The sequence below is a fragment of the Leptonychotes weddellii genome, chromosome 9 (assembly GCF_054177405.1).
Source record: "Leptonychotes weddellii isolate Sample4059 chromosome 9, ASM5417740v2, whole genome shotgun sequence".
Taxonomy (NCBI): domain Eukaryota; kingdom Metazoa; phylum Chordata; class Mammalia; order Carnivora; family Phocidae; genus Leptonychotes; species Leptonychotes weddellii.
The window spans coordinates 85,889,519-85,897,740 of record NC_138377.1 but is presented as its reverse complement, the minus strand read 5'-3'; positions in this window follow the sequence as shown (position 1 = coordinate 85,897,740).

Here is an 8,222-nt window from a genome sequence, read left to right as displayed (position 1 = left end):
GAGAGGCAGAGGGAGAAGCAGGCTCCCAAGGAGCAGGGAGCCCGATGTGGGACTCGATCCCAGGACCCTGGGATCATGACCTGAGCCAAAGGCAGACGCTTAACCATCTGAGCCACCCAGGTGCCCCAAATAAATAAATAAAATCTTAAAAAAAAAAACAAAAACCCTGCTATTTCAGGGGTGAAAACCAGGCTGGATAGGAAAATCCATTACATATAAAACTGTATGTTAGCAGTTCATAAAATGATTAAAATGATGTTGGAGGAAATGAGACTGAAAAATTTCAGAAGTTAAGACAACAATATGATCAAATTTGTGATTAAGGAAAGGCTAAAGCATGTTATCGACACTGTAGGAATTCCAGAAGGGAATACTCCTGGGATTCCTGAGAAATAAGACAAACTTCCCGGGGAAGGAGAGATTTGGTCTGGTCCATAAGGGACCTGTAACATTTAGCAAGCACTGAGAAACAAAAGAATCATGTGGATGTGGAGTGAAGGGAAGAGGAGACTGGTGTGTCCAGAATGGAGGTCTATGGTGGGGTGAGCAAGTAAGTGCAATATAAGTGAGCAATGAGGTGTAAATAATAATCAGAAAACAGTGAAGGCTCTGGAACTGGGAACAGTATGATAATTTTTAAAAAAAATTTTAAGGAAAATTCACCTAACAGCAGTGAACAAAATGAATAGGAGGACAGAAACTGTGTGCAGGGGTCCTAGCTAAGAAACTATTTTGGTAATCCAGACACTTAAAGTATTTGAAAGAAACAAAATTATATTTTGAAAGACAATATGGTATTGTGCAAAGAACATCCTCTTTAGACTCGGACAGATCTGAGCTTTCCTGGATCTGCCACCTAATAGCTGTGCAACCTTTGGTAAATAACTTACCTACCCTGAGCCTCAATTTCTTTATTTGTAAAACGGAAAAACCCATATCGTAGTGTTGTTATGACAATCAATAGGTAGTAGATATGATTATTTTTAAATATTCTATGATTCATAGTTTTGTACATTTAGTTAGGTCTTCCCTCTCTGAGGCCTCATAACCACAGTGATTAAAATGGACTATCTTGTAGGGTAGTTAATTCTTCATCACTTACAAGCATTTACACAGAGGTCAAGTGAAACCATACCTCAGGAATATTATAGAAAAGATTGTGGCATTTGTTGATATATTTATCATGGACTGTTTGTGTCCTTCCAGAATTCATATATTGAAACTGTACCCCTCAATGTGATGGTATTTAGGAGGTGAAATCTTTGGGAGGGAACTAGGATTACATGAAGCCCTGAGAATGGAACCCTCATGAATGGGATTAGTGCCCTTAAGAGTCCTGGGATGGAGTCCCGCATTGGGCTCCCTGCTCAGCGGAGAACTTGCTTCTCCCTCTCCCTCTGTCCCGCACCCCACTCCCACTTGTGCACAGGCTCTCTTTCACTCTTTCTCAAACGAATAAATAAAATTAAAAAAAAATTTCTGGTTTCATAAAATCATTTTAAATGTAGTCACAAAGTTTGGATTAATAATATCCTACATGTGAAAGAGAGAACTGCTATGTTATTTGGCATCATGTATTTCTTTAATTCAAAATGTTTTGTTTTTTTTTTTTGGCTGAAGTACCAAGTGGAGGTATATAAAATACTTCCTTTTGCTTTCTCTAAGTCCTAGTATGTAACTTTGTTGACAAGTAACTTTAGACACTATTGTTATCCTCCTTAGTACTTGAGGTAAGTAGGACAGGATGTATTCTAAGTACATAATGAAGCTCTTGGTCTGAAAGTATCCCTATAAGAGAGCTTAAAGCTATTCTAACGTGAACAAGATTGAAAAGGAAGCAACTTCAATACTTTGGGGAGTGAACTTCATTTCCAAGAAGGTAGCATGTACGGGTTTAAAAATAATCTGACAGGAGTGAGTTGGAAAGTGTTGAATGATTGGGTATTAAAGGCATACCCAGATGTTGATTGCTGCATTTCTATTTCAAGTTTTGACATGTGTCTTCCATTAATATAAACTTTTAAAAATAATTTACTCTTCCTTTGGCAAAGCAGTGGCTGATGGCACTTCTATTCCTGTTTATTATTCCTGTTTTTAGTATTCTTACCATATGACACTTTATATCAGGTTACTGGAAAGCAGTAAACATATTTGTTGTCACATCAGAAATATATTACTTCAAAATTAAAACCTCTTATAATTATTTTTTGGGTTGAAATGTTCAACAGTGATGGTGTGCTATCATAACTCCATTACCTCATTTGAGACAATTATTCAGCAGGTCTTTCTTTGTCCTTTACTGGAGACAATAAACTGCAACCTGCCATAAATTTCAAAGTTACTTTGCACCGATGATGTCCTGTTTATTGCTATTATATGAATGTATTTCTCTAAGAAAGGTGTACAAAATCTCAGTAAGACTTACTCACGAATTGTGGTCTACAGCCACAAATTATTTTCATCTTTTTATCAAAGAGAGGGAAAAAAATTCATCATACCCTAAGTGTCTGGGGTTTGGAAGCCTATGAAGGGAAAATTGACTAATGATCTTCTCAAATAGTGACCCTCCACAAAACTATGGAAATGTTTTATAGTTTCTATTCTTCCATCATACCCACTCCCATACATGCTATACTTACAATTTTTTTATTCAAGAATAATTAACATACAGTGTTATATTAGTTTTGGGTGTACAATATAATGATTCAACAATTCCATACATTTCTCCTGTGTCCCATTCTTGCCTGGTCTTGGCCTCAGCTAGCCATCAGTTAATTAACTATCTTCTAAACTATTACCCTTTCCACAGGTATTTTCACTGTATTTAGGGACCTTTTAAGGACCAATACAAGTTCAAGGCTTAATGAAATGAATAAAAAGTTATGACATTTCTGGGACCAGGATTGATGTGTCCCCTAGCAGAAATAAACTTTAACCATTGCAGATCACTAGACTAAAGGTCAGACTCATCCAGTTTTAAGGCTATTCCAGGCTAAGTGAATAGAATTTTAAATTGGTTGGGTTGAATGGAATGAGAACCCTCCAGACACCTATAGACCCACTATGTGGCTGCCTTCTTCTCTGACCCCTGCCATTAATGACTGCTCAACAGGATAGATTCTGCCTCCACTCCTAGTTTTAATTGTCATTCCCACTGCTGGGTCTGGAACATTTCCAAGAACCCCAATCTCTTTGCTTGTCTCCATAACCTTCCTAAACTTACTAAGCTTAACAGTTATATTGGACATGTCCTCTTGAACTCTGTGGTTTGAATATCTGGACACTACACACTTACCAACATGAAGAGAATCACAAAAATTACGTATATATAAATTACATTTATATAAAATTATTTATATATAAATTATACACACACACACACACACACACAGTTGACCATTGAGCAATGAGGGGGTTAGAGGCACCAATCTTCCACAAAGTTGAAAATCTGTGTATAACTTTTGACTCCCCCAAAACTTAACTACTAATGCCCTACTATTGACTGGAAGTCTTACCAATAACATAAACAGTCAATTAACACACATTTTGTATGCTATATGTACTATATAATGTATTCTTACAATAAAATAAGCTAGAGAAAAGAAAATGTTATTAAATCATAAGGAAAAAACATTTACAGTACTGTATTGTAGTTATCAATACCATAAGTTTGATACCATAAGACTTGAATATTAAAAAAGATAATATCAAAAAAAGGAATTTGTATTGATTTACAGGGATAACGAAGAAGCAGCAGTATGACTGCTTCATGGTAGCCTAACCTATACACTAATGAATAAATTGTTATAAAATTTTTATGGCATACAAGTATTACAGTTACATTCATAATAGGGTATTAGAAACATTGCTACATTTTTTAAAAAACCACTTACCTGTGATGATTGGCTGATACGCAGTTTCTCCAACTATGAGAGAGAGGCATAGTATATGGTAATGTAAATTTTTGAAAGTAAAGTTATAAAACAGTAAGAAAACTAACACATTGTTAATTTTATATTAACTATCACTCATCTTATACCTATGTGAGGATGGGCTGTCCACTTCCATATCAGTCTCATATGCAATGTTCTACGTGATGAATACTTGGGCAACGATGATAATGGTGACACAAAAACATCTCACATAGTTCTTGTCCTATAGTTATTAGGTTTTCATATGAAGACACATACAGAACAGAAAAGTTTATTGACTGTACAGCATAATGATTATTACTATTCATTAAGTGGAAGTGAATCGTCATAAAGGTCTTCATCCTCATCATCTTCACGGTGAGTGGGCTAAGGAGGAGGAGGAAGAGGAAGGGTTGGTCTTGCTGTCTCAGGGGTGGCAGAGGGGAAAGAAGTGGAGGAGGTGGGAGGGGACACACTCACTGTGACTATATATAGAAATACATCGTAATTTCTGTCTGACTTTTTTTTTCATTTCTCTAAAATATTTCTATATGGTACCAATTCTTCTTCCACCATTTGCTTTAGTTTCAATGCCTGTATCATAGAAGGGTCCATGTTGTAGAAGAAGTCAAAGCAGTCTTGTATAATCTGAACCCTTCTGCCAGGTTCTCTAATGTCAGTTTGTTTTCTGACACCACTTCTCCTACATCTTCCTCATCATCTGGCCCTGGCTTGGAAGCACTTGTCTCCATCAAGTTGTCTTCTGTTAATTCGTCTGGTGTGGTGTCTATTAGCTCTTGAATTTCTCCAAGATCTGTATCTTGAAACCCGTCAAACCCCACACCTTCACCCCCCCATATCCACAATCTCCATAATTTCCTTGATTGGCTCTGTTATAAATCCCGTGAAGTCGTGTACTATATCTGGACAGTTTCTACAACAGGGATTTATTGTTTAAGGCTTGATGATTTTCACAGCTTTTCTATAAATGATGGCATTTTCAATGGTGTGATCCTTGAGGCTTTCATAATATTCTATCAGTCTCTTCCATGACGTTGACAATCCTTTCTATAGAGGACCATGTGTAACACCCTTAAATGTCCTTATGACCCCCCAATTTAGAGACTGAATTAGAGATATTGTGTTTGGGGGCAAGTAGACCATTTGATGCCTTCAGTGTTGAACTCTTGAGGTTCTGAGGGGGCCAGGGGCATTGTCCACTATCAAAAGAACTTTAAAAGGGTGTCCCTTACTGGCAAAGTACTTCCTGACTTCAGGGACAAAGCACTGATGTACCAATCAAGAAAAAGCATTCTCATTGTCTAGGCCCTCTTGTTAAACAACCAAAAGACTGGCAGCTGGTGTTTATCCTTTCCCTTCAAGATTTGGGGTTAACAGCTTTATAGATGAGGGTAGTCCTGATCATAAACCTGACTGCATTTGCACAAAATAGTAGAGTTATCCTATCCCTTCCTGCCATAAATCTCAGTGCTCACTTCTCTTCTTTACTAATAAATGTCTTTCGTGGCACTTTTTTCTAGGATAGGGCACTTTTGTCTGCATTAAAAATCTGTTCAGGCAGATATCCTTTCTTCTCAATGATTTTCTTAATGGTATTTGTGAACTTGTCTTCTGCCTCTTGGTTGGCAGAAGTTGCTCCTCCTGTTATCTTGACATTTTTAAAATTGAGCCTCTTTCTAGAATTATCAAACCATCTTTTGCTGGCATTAAATTCTCCAGATTTAAATCTTTCACCTTCCTTTTGCTTCAAGTGGTCACATAATGATTTTGTTTTTTCCTGAATCATATCAGAGTCCATAGGTATGCCTTTCTTATGCCAATGCCACATCTTCAATATGAGATTAAAAAGTATTTTGCAAAAATTGCAAGGTTTTTGCACGTGCTGGTGTAGCTTCAGTGATGGTTTCATCTATTTCCTTTTCTTTCTTTACAATGTCCTTAACGCTGGATTAATTTATCTTGAAATCGTGAGCAACCACAGCTGCAGACCTCAATCTATGGTACATATCAAGGAGCTCAAATTTTTCTTGTAATGTCATGACTTTTCTCTGCTTCTTAGGAGGACTTCCAGCACCACTAGTGGCACATTGTCTGGGTCCCATGGTATTATTTAAGGTTTATGGTATTGCACTAAACACAATGAAAAATATGTGAGAACCACAGGAGATCATTTTTTGCTGTGATATGCAATTTACTGGAGAGATGAACTGCTCATGCAGAGATGATTAGCATCACGTGGCATTTTAAACAAATACTCTCAACACCTGAGCTCACTGCAGAACAGGAGGTGGTTATGAAATTATTACAGTAGTACAGTATGTACTAGTTAATTTTATGCAGTTATGATTTAATACCACATCTTAAGCTTGTCAACTATAAATGGTGCCATGTACACTCTGTAAATGTATGCACAAGTTCTGATAAACTTTAACTTCTTATAATAGATTTGTGTATATTTTATGGTAGTAAATGATAAAATGAACTAGCATCTACATATATTTGCTGCATTCATGACAGGCCTAACTTTTTCTTAATTTTTTCAATATTTCTAAACCTAGGTGGTTTGTCTGAAAGTTTTCAACTTGTCACAAAGCTCTAAACATTTTTCCAATATATTGATTGAAAATAATCCACGTATAACTACACCCATGCAGTTCAAACCCATGTTGTTCAAGGGCCAACTGTAAAGATAGATAGATAGATAGATAGAACAGCTGATAAGAAAAACAGAATATTCTGTACCAATAAGCCATTTTATATGTATATACACACACACACAGAGTATAGTATTGTAAATGTATTTTCACTTCCTTATGATTTTCTTAATAACATTTTCTTTTCTTTAGCTTACTTTATCATAAAATACAATATATAATACATATAACATACAAAATATGTTTTAATGACTATTCGTGTTAGTAAGGCATCCAGTCAATAGTAGGCTATTAGTAACTAAGTTTGGCGGGGGGAGTCAGAAGTTACATGCAGATTTTAGACTGTGTGGGGAGTTGACATCCCTAGTCCCCATGTTGTTCAAGAGTCAACTGTATATGTGTATACATCTCTATCTCTATCTATTTATCTATGTAGTATCCCACAGTGCTATAAGATGCATAATATATCTTATTAATGCAGACTTTTTGAAAAGTAGTTAGCGTATGCACCAGATCTTGTACAACACACAGGAATATAAAGATAAATAAATTAGGGTCCTAAGCTCAAATTCTTATAGTCAGTTGAAAAAGAAATATACACCTAAGTAACTTCATTATAATAGAAGTATTATAAGCAAATTTGACACAAGTTACTATGAAAGCCCAGAGGAGAGACACCTAATCAACTCTTACGTAGCTAACTAACTTTCACCCTGAAGGAGAGGAAAGCAAGAGAGGCTTTCTGTGAGGAGCTAATGTCTTAACTATTCTTAACTGATGAACAGATGTTCTTTTGGTAAAAAAGAGAAGAAAGGAGTTCAAATTCTGGTATGGCTGAGTAATCTATTGGACTAACACTTCTGCAGATAACAATAAACTCTGAATACAATAAATAAAATCACCTGTAGGAACTGGATGGTGACCAACACCAGACAATTTACAGAAGAAAAATTATACTTGAGTATAGGGAGTGGCATAGAGTGAGCTTTCCATTATTATAGCTTTTAGCATAAGAGCAAGCTGTGGTTGGCACAGCACAAAGTGGCTAAAACTCTGATAGAAAACCCACAGTCTTTCTGGTCTAAAGAACCAGACAACAGTTTGGAACAACTTGAAAGAGCATCAGAGAAGAGTGCAAAATTCTGTGTATAAATTATACCCAAAGCTCTAGCTGACCAATGATTTGCACATGCATGGGAAGATTTCAAGCAGCTCAGCTAATAATGGCTGTGAGATCTGAGGTGTTTCCCAAGAGACAAAGTTATCAGCTTGAGTCTGACCAACTTAATTTCATTCTAAAGCAACTCTTTGGGGGGAATATAATAATATCCAGAATCTCTACAACATTAGTATTAACATTGTTCAAGGTACAAACCAGAATTACTTGACATATGCAGAAACAGGAACATGTGACCTATTCTCAAAATAAAAGCCATCAATGGTAACTGACCTTGAGATGACCCAAATGTAGGAATTAGCAAACAAGGAATTTAAAGTTGCTATCCTAACTACTGTCAGTGAAATTTTGAAAAATTCATTAGATGGGATGAATAGCAAAATAAAGATGACAAAGGAACATCAGTGAACTTAAAGATTAATCATTAGAAATGATTCAAACTGAACAATTAAGAGAAAA